Source organism: Crinia signifera, chromosome 5, assembly GCF_055691185.1.
Source record: "Crinia signifera chromosome 5, ASM5569118v1, whole genome shotgun sequence".
Lineage (NCBI taxonomy): Eukaryota > Metazoa > Chordata > Amphibia > Anura > Myobatrachidae > Crinia > Crinia signifera.
Genome location: NC_139221.1, coordinates 283,074,020 through 283,085,352, shown reverse-complemented (window position 1 = coordinate 283,085,352; position 11,333 = coordinate 283,074,020). Strand labels below are relative to the sequence as shown.

General features: G+C 43.7%; 1 long non-coding RNA gene across 1 annotated transcript in view; it reads right to left on the bottom strand.

The window, feature by feature from the left end:
- Positions 1-2,807: 2,807 nt before the first annotated feature.
- Positions 2,808-11,333, bottom strand: part of LOC146081141 (uncharacterized) — a 67,520-nt gene continuing 58,994 nt past the window's right edge. The window contains exon 3 of the long non-coding RNA XR_014475069.1: positions 2,808-4,217. This is a non-coding gene — a long non-coding RNA (uncharacterized LOC146081141). The remainder of the gene's footprint in view (positions 4,218-11,333) is intronic.

Genomic DNA, 11,333 nt, shown 5'->3' with positions numbered 1-11,333 from the left:
AGGATTTTATTATTGAAGGTATAAAATTTATTCTTAACAACAATTATTTCTATTTTAATGGCAGGTATTATCTACAGATGGCAAGAAAAGGGGGGTTTTGCCAATCGCACAGGAGGGTATAGATTTATAATGCTTGTAGGACCCCTTTATTTCAATTAAGAATAGTTTTTATTTTGTGGTGTGCTGCCATTGGACAATGGGTATAACACAATTGAAAAGAAGGAAGGAGAGATTGTCACATTTAAGGCGCATCTGGAGAAAAGAAATTTGTAAAATATAACTTTTATTGGTTTATTTTAAGAACTGCGACATATAAAAACACATATAAGGGTAAGACAAGGTAAGTATAAAAGGGGAATTAACCCCGTGTAGTGTGTCCCCTCTATCCCCAATTTGTCTGTGATAATTTTTTGTGTATACTGTTAGATTGGATCAGCGCGTTTTAATTGACAAATATTCCTTTAAATTATTTTAATTAATTACAGAGCAAGTGAATGTGTGAGCATAGTGCTGTTTCCAGCAGGTTGGCACTATGAAGCAGATGGGTGTTAGTTTTAATTAGGACACCTCTAGTGATATAGACGCAGTATCACAGGGGTTAGCACTGACGGGGTGAATCCCGAGTGCTACCCCTGTACTGTGTGACACAAAGAGGTGTATCCAGTAATTATATGTGCACGAGTGACAGATAGTGTTACCCCCGGCGATATATACAGCCGATGACCTCAGGGGCATACACTACACTATTCCAATGACTTGTCTCCTGTGCCACACTTATACACAGTGATACGAAAAACATACTGTTGATATCCCAGCAAGAAGTTATAGTCAGTAGACACCCACGGCAAATTACAAATAGCCGATCACTAGAGGTGTCCTAATTATAACTAACACCCATCTGCTTCATAGTGCCAACCTGCTGGAAACAGCACTATGCTCACACATTCACTCGCTTTGTAATGAATTTAAATAATTTAAAGTAATAAACGCGCTGATCCAATCTAACAGTATACACAAAAAATTATCACAGACAAATTGGGGATAGAGGGGACACACTACGCGGGGTTAATTCCCCTTTTATACTTACCTTGTCTTACCCTTATATGTGTTTTTATATGTCGCAGTTCTTAAAATAAACCAATAAAAGTTATATTTTACAAATTTCTTCTCTCCAGATGCGCCTTAAATGTGACAATCTCTCCTTCCTTCTTTTCAATTGTATTATCTACAGATGGTTGGCACTGCAATGGTCACCAGATTCGCTCCCAGTTATGTTAATCTCTTCATGGTGTTTTGGGAGGACCAAGTCGTTTGGCGGGAGGAAAGACTGGGAGCAGTTTTGGTGTCCTGGCAATAATTCATAGATTATATTTTATTTATATGGCAAGGCACATCAGAAGACCTTTTAGCTTTTTGCAAGAAGTTAAATTTAAATTATTTTAATATACAATTAACTTTTAATATTAGCCAAAGTGAAATTATGTTTTTAGATTTGAATATTTATGTCAAAAATGGGTAAGACAAGGTAAGTATAAAAGGGGAATTAACCCCGTGTAGTGTGTCCCCTCTATCCCCAATTTGTCTGTGATAATTTTTTGTGTATACTGTTAGATTGGATCAGCGCGTTTTAATTGACAAATATTCCTTTAAATTATTTTAATTAATTACAGAGCAAGTGAATGTGTGAGCATAGTGCTGTTTCCAGCAGGTTGGCACTATGAAGCAGATGGGTGTTAGTTTTAATTAGGACACCTCTAGTGATATAGACGCAGTATCACAGGGGTTAGCACTGACGGGGTGAATCCCGAGTGCTACCCCTGTACTGTGTGACACAAAGAGGTGTATCCAGTAATTATATGTGCACGAGTGACAGATAGTGTTACCCCCGGCGATATATACAGCCGATGACCTCAGGGGCATACACTACACTATTCCAATGACTTGTCTCCTGTGCCACACTTATACACAGTGATACGAAAAACATACTGTTGATATCCCAGCAAGAAGTTATAGTCAGTAGACACCCACGGCAAATTACAAATAGCCGATCACTAGAGGTGTCCTAATTATAACTAACACCCATCTGCTTCATAGTGCCAACCTGCTGGAAACAGCACTATGCTCACACATTCACTCGCTTTGTAATGAATTTAAATAATTTAAAGTAATAAACGCGCTGATCCAATCTAACAGTATACACAAAAAATTATCACAGACAAATTGGGGATAGAGGGGACACACTACGCGGGGTTAATTCCCCTTTTATACTTACCTTGTCTTACCCTTATATGTGTTTTTATATGTCGCAGTTCTTAAAATAAACCAATAAAAGTTATATTTTACAAATTTCTTCTCTCCAGATGCGCCTTAAATGTGACAATCTCTCCTTCCTTCTTTTCAATTGTATTATCTACAGATGGTTAGCACTGCAATGGTCACCAGATTCGCTCCCAGTTATGTTAATCTCTTCATGGTGTTTTGGGAGGACCAAGTCGTTTGGCGGGAGGAAAGACTGGGAGCAGTTTTGGTGTCCTGGCAATAATTTATAGATTATATTTTATTTATATGGCAAGGCACATCAGAAGACCTTTTAGCTTTTTGCAAGAAGTTAAATTTAAATTATTTTAATATACAATTAACTTTTAATATTAGCCAAAGTGAAATTATGTTTTTAGATTTGAATATTTATGTCAAAAATGGTCAAATTAACATTAAAACCCATAAAGATTCCAATAGTTATATTGAGAGTAATAGTTTACACTACTCTTTGTGCAGTTTACTAGGGTAAAGCAAAATTGTACCAAAGAAGCTGTACGTGATGAACAGATGAAAGAAATGGCAGAACGTTTTAGAAAAAAGGGTTATAATCCCAAAGTAATACTAGAAGCGCAGCAGAAAGTAAAAACCGTTGAATGAGCCCTTCTATTGTAAGAAAAAACAAAAAATACAAATAAGTGAATGGGTATTTATGATGCACAAAATAAAGAAATAGAGTTTGTTTTTAAGATATTTTATAAAGAAATCCAGTTTTAAAACAAGTTTTACCAGAATATCCAAGTTTTATTTATAAAGGTGGTGTAGAAGGGCGAGGCAATCGCGACCACAACTTGCGCTCAAGTTCGTCCCACAGATGTTCTATGGCATGGGTCCTCAAACTGCGGCCCTCCAGATGTTGTGAAACTACACTCCCTTATAGCAAAACTGTGGCAAGGCATGCTGGGATTTGTAGTTTCACAACATCTGGAGGGCCGCAGTTTGAGGACCCATGTTCTATGGGGTTCAAACCAGGGCTTTGCGCAGGCCACGCTAGTCGGGTGACGTGATTTTCGTCATACCACTCCATTGTGGCCCCCGAAACATGACACGTCGCATTGTCGTCCTGGAACACACAATCGTCGTTCCCATAGAAACGCCACAACGTAGGTAACATGGAGTTATCCAGAATATCTCGGTAGGTCGCCGATGTCATGTTCCCATTCACCTGTACGAGTGGGCCCACGCCATGCCAGCAGAAACAACCCCAGAACATGATGCCTCAACCTCCGAATTTTACTGTTGGCACTACACATTCGGGTAACAGGCATTCTCCAGGCAATCGCCATACCCACACTCTCCCATCTGATCGAAACAATGTGAAGCGTGATTCATCGTTTCCATTGCTCCACCGTCCAGTTTTTCCGCTCCTAACACCAACAAAGTATCTGTCATGTATTGTTTTTGTGATCAGAGGCTTGTGAGAGCTCGACCATGATAACTGAGTGTGTTTCCTGTCCGTCATTTTATCAGCAAATGATCTGCTACGACGCTTGCTTCCATATTTATACATGTAGGAAGAGTCCATATTCACTTTGTCAGGAAGATTCCATTATTTCAGAGTTAAACCAGGGTGTCCAATGACTTTCTTCCACATACTGTAGTGTACATCATCGGCTGGCCTGCAGCTTCTCCATGCCACTGTCATTAATGCTTCCCTTGCCAGCTTGATCACCCTTCACTACTCTTGACTACTTTATGCACGTGTGGGGGGAAATGTTTGAGCCATTGGAACCTGGGAAAACTGTCCTGTAGCCACCACACTAGAACTCATTCCTGTCAAGGGAGAGCACTTTTGCATAATACTCTTTCGGCATTGCCGTAGCCAAGCGTCCGTCCGGGTCATCTGCCTGCCCACCTCCTCCGATCATTAGGCATCTGCATGTGGATGAAGAAGGGTTGCACTGCAAGGTGACATAAAGCATGTTAGTTTGTCTTGTGCATACGTATATTACATATTGCCCACAAGCACATCACCTCCAGCATATGGCCATAAATGGTTATACTGAGCCCTTTACCTTTCAATTACCAGCATTTACTTGCCCTTTCCATCTAAAACGTAATAATGTTGCACTAGGCAGCCTCCCAAACCTAAGCAATAATCTTATGATTCCACCTTCCCTGCATACCTTTTTTGACTTTCCTCCTTTGCCTCTATCCATGAAACAAGTGACTAAATTTACCCCTAAAATTTTCGAAGGTACTGTTATCCCCTGTATTCATTACTCCTCACATAAAGATTATAGGATGTTGCCACCACATTTCTGGCAGTTGCACTGTGCATAGGCTCCTGACACACTTATCATTATTTTGATCGACACCCTGCCCACGCTATTGCACCTATAACTGTTTGCCACCCAAGTTGCATAAAAGAAAATACATTTTCCTTTTATTAATTTGCTTATTCCATTTCAGAATTGACAGCACATTCTGCCTATTTGGCATTGATCTGAGCGTTACCTGTACTGTGTAGTTATGTGTACACGCAATTTTTCTGTGCGTTATCTGTTAAAGGGTCCATCCACTTTCCATTCAGCTTCAGCACTATTACTCCCATACTAAAGGCATGCATGTACCGCAAACTTAGTTGCTGTGAAAACTATGGATCCACCCCTGTGCCCTTATCAATATTACCCATTACCCTTATACCTTGTAAACTGTTGTCTACCTACACCACTAATGCAACCACTGAGTAGCACTTTCCTTGGCACCCTCCAAGTAGCATTTAAAGCTGCTCTTCCATGACTAGCAATTGCATGGATAAACTTAAAACACAATTCTGATAGCAAAACATTTTCTGTAAAGCAGCGGATTAACCCAGCGCTTTTCAGGAAGTAACGTAAGGTTGCTACTGGGCTGCCAAAGATACTGTATATGACCCTCTAATACTGAAGTAAAATGCTGTACAATTAGGACCGTAATGAATTCAATTATGTATTATCATGTATTATATTCCTATTATAATTGTACATGTACGCATGTAATAATGAATTTACTGATTTGTATGCTACACCATATTATGTTATTGAATGCAGCATATTATAACCTGATACCATATAGCATTCCCCCATTCAGCAACATCTTTCTAATAAACCCCACACAGACATAGGCATTCATCCACACTCACCCCACTTATCTAAGAAATAAAGACGCGTACAACTGAATGGGCTTAAAGGGGACGGCTTATTTATTTTGAGCAGGGGCGGCCTATTTGAATCTAACTAAAATTTATGTCCCTGCTCTAACTAAGGTGGCGGGCAAAGAACGGCATGCAAAATAAATAACATTGCTGGAAAATAACAAAGTAATAAAAATAACAAACTCCGGATCTAAGGGCCAATTGCCCTTAATTGCCAAGGACCGGCCACCTGCCAGCGTCCAAGACAACGGCTCAATTATGAAGCGGACTTTTCAAAAGGGGCCAATTGCCCTTAAGGTCAGGGGGTTGACCATCTGCTTCTGCCCCTGACCTCGCAAATATCATTAAGGCAGAGCTCACCACTCTGCCCGAGTCATCAAAAAATTGGGCCATCTGCCCTAAACTACAAATGTCCGCAAGAATTTACGCTATCCGAAGTAGATGATCGTTAAGGTCCAGATGTGGGCCCACCTGGATCGGTGATGCCCACATCCCGACATCAACCACCAGCTAAGTGTAAATACAGCTCTAATTTAACTACCGTTCTTTCCGCCAAGACAAAATAAGCCGACAACAACTAAACGAATAAATGCAAACGACTTCTCAAAAACTAATTCTGACTAATAATTGGGGCGGGCGGGAGGGCAACGTTTCCTGAAGCAAGAGGCAGAATCTTCTGGAAGCAAGAACATCACCCCATCAATCTCCACCTCTGACCTCAACCAGCCTATCCTGAACCGTCATTCAAATCAGCCAACCCGTCAATCAAGACAAGCCGAACCCCCAGGCCCAGATCAAGTGTGTGAGCTAAGGATTCCTGCCAATAGCCAGGTGAGTTTATGCTGTTTTCAGCCAGACAAGCTGGCTTCTACAGTCTTAAACCCCACACAGACATAGGCATTCATCCACACTCACCCCACTTATCTAAGAAATAAAGACGCGTACAACTGAATGGGCTTAAAGGGGACGGCTTATTTATTTTGAGCAGGGGCGGCCTATTTGAATCTAACTAAAATTTATGTCCCTGCTCTAACTAAGGTGGCGGGCAAAGAACGGCATGCAAAATAAATAACATTGCTGGAAAATAACAAAGTAATAAAAATAACAAACTCCGGATCTAAGGGCCAATTGCCCTTAATTGCCAAGGACCGGCCACCTGCCAGCGTCCAAGACAACGGCTCAATTATGAAGCAGACTTTTCAAAAGGGGCCAATTGCCCTTAAGGTCAGAGGGTTGACCATCTGCTTCTGCCCCTGACCTCGCAAATATCATTAAGGCAGAGCTCACCACTCTGCCCGAGTCATCAAAAAATTGGGCCATCTGCCCTAAACTAGAAATGTCCGCAAGAATTTACGCTATCCGAAGTAGATGATCGTTAAGGTCCAGATGTGGGCCCACCTGGATCGGTGATGCCCACATCCCGACATCAACCACCAGCTAAGTGTAAATACAGCTCTAATTTAACTACCGTTCTTTCCGCCATATCAGTTCAACTTGAACTGACCCGCCACCAACCTAATTCCAAATACTCCCTCAGCTAAACCTCTAAACTTCTGAATGCGTCTATTAAATTCTGGAAAAACAAATCCATCCCGACTACAGAGAGATGCACCCCATCCGGCCTGTACAGGGTCTCGTTTCTAAAGGATATGGCCTCGTGCCTGACGACCACTCCGCCCTCCGTTACTATAGCCTTGCCGACTACGGAATTGATCCGCCTATGTACCAAATCAATGGCACCCGGATTGAGTGCATCTCTCCAAACCCTCCTAGGTATAATCTCTGACCAGAAGAAACGGCAAAATCTCCATTCTCTGATCAGGTCCAGCAATAAATTCCTAATCTCAAATCGAATATTGAGACCGGAATTATGCGTGAGGTCGTTGCCCCCCAAGTGGATGATGACAAAAAGTGGGTAACCAAACGCCCTAACTGACTCATCCAAAAGACCCGTCAACGCGGACCACCTCATACCTCTACGCCCCAGCCAACGGATAAATCGCGTCTCAGGGAAACGTTCCGTATCCGTGGTTACCTGGGACAGGGACAACCAATACATAAATGAATGTCCCACCATCCAAATCATCTTGGTGTCCAAGCGTTGACCTGCAAGTCGAAATGACAGATACTGTTAGAAAATTGAAATAAAGGCAAACATCTGGCAAAATTTTAAAAGGGGGGCCCGGGAGATTCCCTTAAAGGTGATTTTGGAGTTCTATATTAAATTGTTGATAACTAATAGGAATGTGATTTGGGTGATCAATTTAAAAACTAATTGATTATTTGACACACTTAACTTATGTAAAATCATACCTGTTGTTTGTCATTCTATGGGAAAGGGGGGGGGGGTGGGGTGGGTCACCCGATTTGACTTGAGGCAAAAAACACAAATCTTCCACCAGTTGGCTAGAGCCTAATTTAAGACTGGTGATAACACAAAAAATTCCTCAAGGCCCCTCAAACACTAAAGCGTGTTTGGGCGAGCGGCTACTCCTCAAATGGGCTCACTGGACTATGTCGGCCTGATGTATCGCTTAAATGCACCAGACCGCCATCTTCCGAGTGCTCGTATGTCGACCTGAGACCAACCCGCCGCAGCGGCTGCCGAAGCGGCGCCGATACGGAAAGAGTGTGTCCCAAACTCGGCTGGAGAAAGACCCTAATGCAATATACAGCGCCTGAAAACCGACCTAAACTGGAAGTTAGTAAGGGTTGACCCGTCGATGTGCATCAGCCAGGCCCCGGGCAATTGGGGCCGCAACTCCACGTAAGCCAGAGCCGCCGCCACCGGACAGATCCGGCGGTCGCCACTCCGACCCAAATGGACCCACTGCCCCCTGCCCGCTACATCAGTCTTTGAGCGCTGTATCTTGCACCATAAACCGTCGTGGTGCACGTCGACATGGCCGAACAGCATAGGCGAGGGAGATGCCCTGGTTGCGGACACCAGTTCGCCTACTCTGAACGCCCCATGGAAAGCCATGGCAAAAGCCAGCCTGAAAAGTCGAACCCCGTAATCGTTTGAGCAAATTACTCTTAGGGACCTCGAGATTCGACGCAACAGGCCGGCATCAATCGGCCGTCGCCTGTCGGGCAAAACCGGCCTGGCTCTGGCCCATCCCTTTAGCATCCTGGAAAGCATGAAAGACTTGGTGATGTCTCTCCTCCCACCAAGACGCAAAAAGAATGATATGCCTGCCAGAGAGCGTCCAACAAAACTTCTGGACTTACCCTCCGTGTACGGGTTCCATACATAGGCATTTATAAGACGTTTAGAGCTCTTACCTGTGCCACCCTGTTCAAGCATGAACTCGCTCCAGCACTCCCATGAGGCTAGATAAGCTCTAAATGTAGCTGGCGCTAGCGACCGCAGGGCCAGCTCCTCTACCCCTCCAGAGGCACCTGCCATAAAAAAGATGGACATTGCTCACCATACTTCTGGGCTAAAGGCACAAGTTGCCTGAATCTTACCCATTCGAAACGGGACAATGCATCCGCTACTTCATTAAGAACGCCTGGGACGTGCTTGGCTCGCAACGTAATGTTTTTCGCCAAGCACATCATCACCATCCGTGCCAAAATACGCAAAACTGGGAGAGAGGTTGACCTAAGTTGCGTAATGTATTGGACCACCCCTAGGTTATCACACCAAAAGACAACCTCCCTGTTTCCCAATTCTGCGCCCCAGAGCTCTAAGGCGACCATTATTGGAAATATTTCCGATAATAGCATATTCTCGGTCATGCCGTCTCGTGCCCAAGATTCGGGCCAGGCCTCTGCGCACCAACGTCCCGCATCAAATGCGACGAATCCTGAAGATCCTGCAGCATCTGTATATAATTCCAACTCCGCATCTGCAACGGCTGGAGCTTGCCATATGCATATGCCGTTGAAATTATCCAGAAACATTTCCCACACTTTCAGATCCCTCTTCATTTCTGAAGATAGACGTAGAAAATGGTGGGGTTTGCGAATCCCGACGGTCGCTCGCTGAAGTTTTCTACAAAATATTTTGCCCATGGGTATAACTCTACATGCGAAATTAAACGGGCCCAATAAAGATTGAGCCTGTCTAAGTGTTAGCTTAGCAGCCGCGATGGCATAACGTATTTCATCATGTAGCCGGCGTACTTTATCTAGAGGAAGTTTACACAGACCTAGCTCGGAATCGATTTCAATTCCGAGGTACACCAAATCAGTAGTAGGTCCCTCGTTTTTTTCCACTGCCACGGGAACCCCGAAATCTCTAAATAAATCAAGCGCTGCTTCTAGTAACCTAAGGCACAGGTCAGAACTTGGAGGACCCACTAAAAGAAAGTCATCCAAATAATGAGTAATGCTGTCAGCTCCCGACACTTCCTGCAGGCACCACTGCAAAAATGTGCTAAAGCGCTCAAAATAAGCACATGAAATGGAGCAACCCATGGGCAACCATTTATCTATGTAAAAAAACCCCATTCAATTTAAATCCCATGTACTGAAATGCATTCTTATGTAAAGGTAATAGTCTAAAAGCCGATTCAACATCCAACCTGCATATGAGGGCACCAGGACCAATTTTTCGAATGATGTCTATAGCCTCCTCAAATAAACAATAATTAACTGCGCACAATTCGTCACTGATGGCGTCATTGACAGACGACCCTCTAGGACAAGAAAGATGCTGAATCAACCTGAACTTCCCTTTAACTTTTTTGGGAACCACCCCAATAGGGGACAAAATTAGTCCCTCAACTGGTGGTGTTGCAAACGGGCCTGCCATGCGACCTAGTTTTACCTCGGCTTCAACTTTTTGTGATATTATGTCAGGATGTTCCATGGCGGAGCGTAAGTTACCCTTAGTTCCCGTACTAATTGGAGCGGAAACAGGCAATTGAAAACCTTCTGAAAATCCGGACTGCAAAAATCTTGCTCCATCTCTGTCCGGATACCTTTCCAGCCATGGTAACATCCTGACCAATACTATTGGAGTTGGGGCTCTATCCAACGACAGGTGCCGCTGGACCGCGGCTTTGTTTTGTCGTGGACTGAGCCCCACCTCCCCCGCCAGTTGGTGGTTTTGTGCAATCCTTGATTGCGTGTGGACCTCCGCATCTTATACAAAGATGCCGAAACGACAGCGGTTTCCCAGGCTGCATTGCCCATTATTAAATGAGTAGCACCTACCATGGCCGTGCTTCATATTACTTCCCTTATTAATATTATTGTAAGGCCTACTACCATACTGTCTTACCCACCCCTTATTCTCAGCAGCCCTAAGAGGTGTAGCTGATTCGGCAACTTCGACGTATAACTCTATAACTGATTCAGTAACTTCGAAATAAAGTTCTACGTCTTTTTACCCAAATCATACACCTCCCAGCCATGTTACTTCCTTCTAAATTCCTCGCCATAGTTACGCCATCTGAAAACCATGTACGAGGTGTATAATTTGTGTATTAGAAACTGGTATCTCACCAGGTTCATGTACTCATCGGGATGGCTCTCCAGATAACAGGCCGAAAATAATCATGCCCCTTATCCAATTTTTAAATGTTCGAAAAGCTTCCTCATTAGAGGCGCCCATCTTCCTAGCCCCAATTAGAGCACACCTATCTTTGCTTATTAAAGCAAAATTATCTACATAACGGCCTTTTCGAATCCTATCCCGAGCCCTAGGCCGCAAACCCCGCTTCACAGCGGTGTTTGCGTAATGTAATGCATCGGATTCCACCGATACATTAGAGGAGCCCGCGCTATGTGACCGATAAGCCCTACTCCTCTTCCGCTTTGAACGCTGCACGTCCCCATCGGAAGATGACATATCCTCCGATGGTACTTATGTAACACCCGGACTCCCGTTTTTCTTATGAGACCGCGTCCCCTCGCAGGGCTTGCTGCG